Source organism: Vicugna pacos, chromosome 11 (genome assembly GCF_048564905.1).
Source record: "Vicugna pacos chromosome 11, VicPac4, whole genome shotgun sequence".
In the NCBI taxonomy this organism is placed as follows: domain Eukaryota; kingdom Metazoa; phylum Chordata; class Mammalia; order Artiodactyla; family Camelidae; genus Vicugna; species Vicugna pacos.
The window spans coordinates 81,383,855-81,390,541 of NC_132997.1; the positions used below are offsets into that span (position 1 = coordinate 81,383,855).

General features: G+C 37.9%; 1 long non-coding RNA gene across 1 annotated transcript; it reads left to right on the forward strand.

The window, feature by feature from the left end:
- The first annotated feature begins 225 nt into the window (after positions 1–225).
- LOC140699421 (uncharacterized) lies at positions 226–6,127 on the forward strand. Its single transcript, XR_012077582.1, has 2 exons — positions 226–436; positions 5,911–6,127. It is a non-coding gene; the product is annotated as an uncharacterized lncRNA (long non-coding RNA).
- Positions 6,128–6,687: the final 560 nt, after the last annotated feature.

The following is a 6,687-nucleotide window of genomic DNA, read 5'->3' on the forward strand; positions in this document are numbered from 1 at the left end:
ATGTTAATCATCCTCATAGCAAGAAATAAGGTGGCAGACCTGTGAGTCAGGGCATGCAAAGAGACTGTAAAACTGTCCAGATCGCCTTAACCTAACATCCCCCTCAGGAGTATAAAGACTTAAGGTGAGGAGGCTGGAAGGAGAAGGACAGATTTGAAGAAAGTTTTTAACTTCCTGTGTGTTCTCTCTCTCTTCACAGAGGAAATGACTGGTGGGCTTTTCGATTACCACATGTTCAACAAAAAAGGCTTCGAAGGTACTCTTTGGAGAGTAAGCTGCATTTTCTCTGGAGTCTGGGGATCAGTGGCTTGAAGTTCTGATGCACTCCTGAAAACTCTGAAAGGCAGAGCCCGGCTAAGACTCTCAGAACAGAGACAGAGAATTTATTTGGAGAGAGCAGTCCCCACACTATTTATATTTCCAACTATGTGGAAAGGTAGGAGCAGCCTTCTTCCTCAATTCAAATCAAGGAAGAATTTCAGGGGATCATTCAGTGAGCCTGAAAGGTATCCTCTGGAATATAAGGGCCACAGTGACCAGTGTTTGACTCACACTTGAGTGTCCAAAGGTGAGAATTTATGACTACAGGTGTCCCTTCATGAACCTTGGAGTATGGAGGTTTATGTTGAGGGTCAAGTTGCATTTTCCTTCACATTTTACAGAAAAAAAATCTGCCTATTTTCTTAAAATTTGATGTGGATCCTCAGAAAGTGAAGTAGACTAAGGTCTTAGAGAGTCCTGCAGAAGACCACAGGGAAGGATGAAGGGGCTCCAGTGTAACAAGTGGAGGGTAAGTCGTACTGGCCAGCCAAAGGAGAGGCAGTACCCAGGATGAGAGATCTGAAGCCTGGAAGATATCTGAAGAACCTGCAAAATGTCCCTGAAGAATGATCTTTGGTCAGCTCATGCCTAGAGGCATAGTAGTGCATCTGTACGAGCCATGTAAAGCTTTGCCCTTTTCCTTCTAAGCTCTTCTCCCTGAGGTCCAACCCTGGAAGGGCAAGAATCAGTAGCTAGCCAATGGGAGAGGTGGCGAATGAAAAGAGGAAAGAAGCTAGCCAAGACCTCTTTTTCTACTGCAGTCTCCCAACCTCGAAGCAGGCTGGATCCTAGGGAGGGAAGAAGTTTTAATGTTGAAAGATTTTAGAGTTGTTATGTCACGCCGTTAATGCTTGAACGAACAAAGTTCTTTTTAATTGTCTAAAAATGACTGAGAAAGCCAAGAGGACTGACTGAGATTAATACTGCAGAAAAGAGGGTCCACAGACCAGATTAGTGGGAAAAGGTGAGAAAAAACATTGCTTTCATAACAGCACCCTACTAAGTTCAGCTCTTTTCAAAACCTGGATATGTTCAATTATTATATCCAAAAGGTATGGAATTAAGGGAAGAGTCCTTGGAGAAAGCAAACTACTTCAATGATGATACTAACTATTCCCAGAGTATGTGGCAGAAATTCCTAATTTAGGCCAGTGGTGGCAATAATTCTACAGTTTATCTTATTAGACTTATAATCGTTCAAACTTTGATCATCTACCATATGCCAGGCAGTGTTTTGAGTTCTGGGGATATGACAATAAATAAGACACACAGGTCTCTGTTTAATAAAGCTTAAATTCTAGCAAGCACAGATAGATGATAAGAAAATTAAAAATCAGGAATTGTAAACAGTGCTAAATGTTACAAAAACTAAAACTGGGAAATGAGAGAGTGCTGGTGTGTGTGTGTGTGTGTGTGTGTGTGTGTGTGTGTGTGTGTGTGTGTGTGTGTGTGTGTGTGTGTGTGTGTGTGTGTGTGTGTGAGTGGGTGTGGGTGGGTGGGTCAGGGACGTTTAATAGAGCTAATCATGGAAAAGCTCTCTGAGGGGGTGATATATGAACTGAAATTTGAATATTGACAAAGCCAGACACAAAAAATTTGTAGGATGGGTATTCGAGGTAGAAAGAATGTCATGTGTAAAGGCCCTGAGACAGGGAAAAGGAGGGTATATCCAAGGAATGGAAAGAAACCAATATGGCTGAAGCAGAGGAAGATGGAAGGACAGTGAAAAAAGATTAAGAAAGGCAAAAATACATAAGATCTCGGGGACACAATAATGCTGTGCTAAGTACCTTTGGGATGTCAGAGTTAGGGGTCATTGTGCAGACCAGTTACGGAGACGAACAGATTTGACGACTCAAGTTCACAATACGGCATCATACACGTAGCAGACTCTTGAGTTAAAATAAAGCATGATCATGCCCCTAGTGAATTAAGTAAAACAACCATTTACTGCAGTGACACACTGTGACCCTTTAAATGCTCCCAGTGTATGCTATAATTACCACTGAACACAACTTGAAACATATCATCATGCGTCTATGTCTCACGGGCCTGGTGAGGCATGAACTCCAACTTGAAAGAACCATCCATCTCAGATGTACTTTCCCCTCATATCATACAAGTTACTTCTTGACCTTAGTCGTGAGGAGACAAGTTCCCAAGGTAACTAGACTACTGGATATAGTTGTCTGGACAAAGATGGCTGATGAATTCCTGAAGCATTCAAAGCAGCCTCTCTATCTAAGCAAGATGATGGATTTGTTTAAAAGCATTGCTTCCCTACTAGAGCTCTTTGCTGAGTCTGTGTTGTGTTAGAATTACCTGTCATGGCAGGATACAATGTAGTATATTTTCCATAACCCCAGATTCTATGCATCTTAATTGGAAAGTAAATAATTAAAAAAAGAATCTTTCTGTAACATTCTAAATCTGTCTCATATAAATACATTAAATATATATATACTACGTTATATATTTATATTCTTTTATAAATTTTCTTTTATATTCTTTTAAATATTTTGCACATTTTTATATAAATATATAATATATTTATGTATCTCTCTCTCTTTTTTTGCCCTTGCATAACTACAGAATTCTCTTACAAGCTCATTACGGGAGAAATAAAGATCTACCTTGCTACATCTTGCCTTAGGCAGACATATATGATCTGCTCTAGTCCTCAAATTTCTATGGAAGGATGAAATGCAAAAATACCACAGGGGATTAGCTATGATTGGCAACGCACCTTCTAAGAAAGAAAGAATAACACTTAAACTACCACCAAAAAGAATGCAAGATTCCCCTAAAGCCCAGGCTGGCGTCTCACAGGGTTAGTGGTTAGAAAAGTCTTTGGACTTATTCCACTGTTTTATTTCACATAGAATGAGCCTGCAGAGATGTAGAAATCTCTGTTGTAGCTTCTCAGGCTACTTGAAAATATTTTAACTTAATCCTCCCTTCCTCGCCAAAGTTCCAGTAAATCTCCCGGGGCCAGAGAAAGAAATCTCCTAGACTCCATACTTCTTTAATACTAGACCCCCACCTCCCCAAACTTCTCAAATTCTACCTGTCAGTCCATGTAGCCCCAGGAATGTACAGAACCTAATGCTATTAATTCCTCTAGGGGGAAAGGCCAGTGATCATTTCAAGTTGGCAGTCGGAGATCTGCAAATATTAACTACTATATTTAATAGATATAAAACAAATTTCTTCTATATAGCACAGGGAACTATATTCAATATCTTGTAGTAACCTATAATGAAAAAGAGTATGAAAATGAATATATGTATGTTCATATAACTGACAGCATTATGCTGTACACCAGAAATTGACACATTATAACTGACTATACTTCAATATAAAAAAAAGTTTACAGTGTTTGAAGCCTGTGTGTCAATTCATCAGGGTTTTTTGTTTGCTTTTTAACATCCTGATTCTTTCATTTCTCTCTGGCATTCACTAAAATGCCACCAGTGCTGCAGGCTGTGTGTATATTTGCATATCCAGGTGGTAGTCAGTGGGTGCTTTTCAGGGGCCAGTGAAGTTGCTTCTATTACTGTTTTCCAAGCAAGTTAACTGAGCCCAAGACCCTTTAAGACCAGGTTCATGCCTCAGTGCATTCTGACTCATGCCGTTTCTGCTTCTGATATCCTCCATGACCTCATCCTTGGTTTTGTTTGTGTGAAATAAGGAGTACCCAGAGTAGGTGCTCAATAAAAATTAGTCTCCACCCCCCATTGCTGATTGAGACCTTTCTACTTCTGGGAATCTCTGATTGGAATGCTGAGAAGTATGCTAGTGAACCAATATTGATGGCAACCCTCACAATCAGAGCACACAGAGATGCTTTGCACAGTGTCTGTAACATGGTAATTACCCTTTCATTACGGAAATACAGAGATGAATCTTTGCTCCAAAGGAACCATTTTCTTACTCCTCTATACCCCCATGTTTTGCACTTGTTGCTTCTCCTGTCTGTCTCCCTCACTAAACTCTGTGGTCACTAAAGACAGAGCTGTCTCTCACTTCACTTCTAATCCCTAACATTGTACCAGACAATGGGAGGTTCCCAGTACATTTCTTGATTGAATCTGACTGGCAACAAATGAATTGGAGTTCAATTCTAATTGGAATTAGAAGGGTTGGTATTGGATTGCCTCAGACTGAAAGAGAATTTTTCTTATTAGGATATTTGCATTCTTGCTTTTGGCTAAAACATCCATTCAATAAATGGCCCTAACTTCTCTGAGACCTTAGTTTTCCATCTGTAAAGTGGTGATAGGTATTGCTGACTTTCCATATAATAGAGTATCAGGTGCAACACTAGATGGAAGAATACTGTGTATATGTATGAAGGTTAATTAGGTTTTTTTCCACCCACTATGTTCCTAGACCTTTTTTCTTTGTTTCATTCTCCATAGCCATTTGCTCAATTGTAGTAATGACTTATAAATATAAAAAAATCAGAATCAAAAAAGACAAACAACCCAATCAAAAAATGGTCAGAAGATCTGAGTAGACATTTACCAAAGAAGACATACAGACAGCTAACAGGCACATAAAAAGATGCTCAGCATTGCTAATTATTAGAGAAATGCAAACCAAAACAACACAGATATCACCTCACACCTGTCAGATTGTCTACAAATAATAATAAACAAATAACAAAAATAATAACAAATAAATAAACAAATAATACAAAAGTCTACAAAAAACAAATGTTGGAAAGGATGTGGAAAAGTGGGAACCCTCGTACACTGTTGGTGGGAATGTACGCTGGTGCAGCCACTATGGAAAACGGTATGGAGGTTCCTCAAAAAACTAAAAATAGAATGATCACATGATCCAGCAATTCCACTCCTGGGTATATAGCCAGGAAAAACAAAAACACTAATTTCAAAAGATACATGCATCCCAATGTTTGTAGCAGCACCATTTACAATAGTCAAGGTATGGAAGCAAGCCAAATGTGCATCAGTAGATGAATGGATAAGGAAGATGTGTACATATGTGTGTGTACACACATATAACTGTAATGGGATATTACTCAGCCATGAAAAAGAATGAAATTCTGCCATATGCAGCAAAGTAGATGGACCTAGAGAATATTATGCTCAGTGAAATTAGTCACAGAGAAAAATAAATACTGTATGATATCACTTAAATGTGGAATCTTAAAAATAATACAAATGAGTGTGTGTGTGTGTGTGTGTATACACACACACACAAATACACACACACACACACACACACAAACAAAACAGAAATAGACTCACAGATACAGAAAACAACTATTGGTTAGTAAAGCAGAAAGGGAAGGGGAGAGGGGAAAACTGCATATGGGATTAAGAGATACAAACTACTATGTATAAAACAGATAAGCAACTAGGATACATTGTATAGCACAGGGAATTATAGCCATTATTCTGTAATAATTTTAATGGAATATAAGCTGTAAAAATGTTGAATCACTATGCTGTATACCTGAAACTAATATAATGTAAATCAACTATACTTCAATTAAAAATATTAATTTAAAAAATCAGAAAGCCCTGGAGGAAATTATTTTTCCCCAATTTTGTCTTTCAGCCCTCTGCCTATTTTGTACTTTGTTAACATGATCACAATGCCTTGGATTTTCTTGCAACTTTGGAAAATATTAATGTTGAAAATTCCAGCAGCTGAGTTTTCCTTCAATCAACATCTATTCAACCAAAACTAAAAACTAATAATCATTACTGCTTCATTGCCCCAGAATTTTGCATAGGGTTTTTATTCACAAATAAAGTATTTGGTTTGCAAGGAAGACTACGCATGCTAATCCCTGGTGCACTGTCAGACTGTAAGACACAAGGGTCTCTTACCAAGCCAACTAGTAGTTTTTGCTTTTGGAGAACAATTTTTTATGTTAGTTTGGGGCTGTAAAAAGATCCATAAAACCTGGATCCAGCTTGAATTTGATGGACTTAATGAAACTAGTTTTAATTTTAAGGGTATTCCAAAATGGACTGCCAAAAAAAAAGTGTGTATTCAGTCAAAGAACACCACCAATATAGAAATTAGTTATCTTTTAAAATAACCTCCTTTGATTATTATTTTAGTTTTCCCTACCATATTTAACAACCTTCAGTTAGACTGCGCTTATCCTTTGTGATTAAACTTACTTAGATGACCAGACATGCAACCACATTCTATGAATAAACTAATGATGACACAGAAACCACAGGAAAAAACAACAACAAACTATGCCTTTTGTGATGCTAGTTTATTTTGTTTTTTCAATAATAGCTTTTCCTATGTGCTTAAATTTTGACTGCTCTTCACATTTAGGAACTAATCACCTTTTTATCTTGTTTGGCCAGCTGA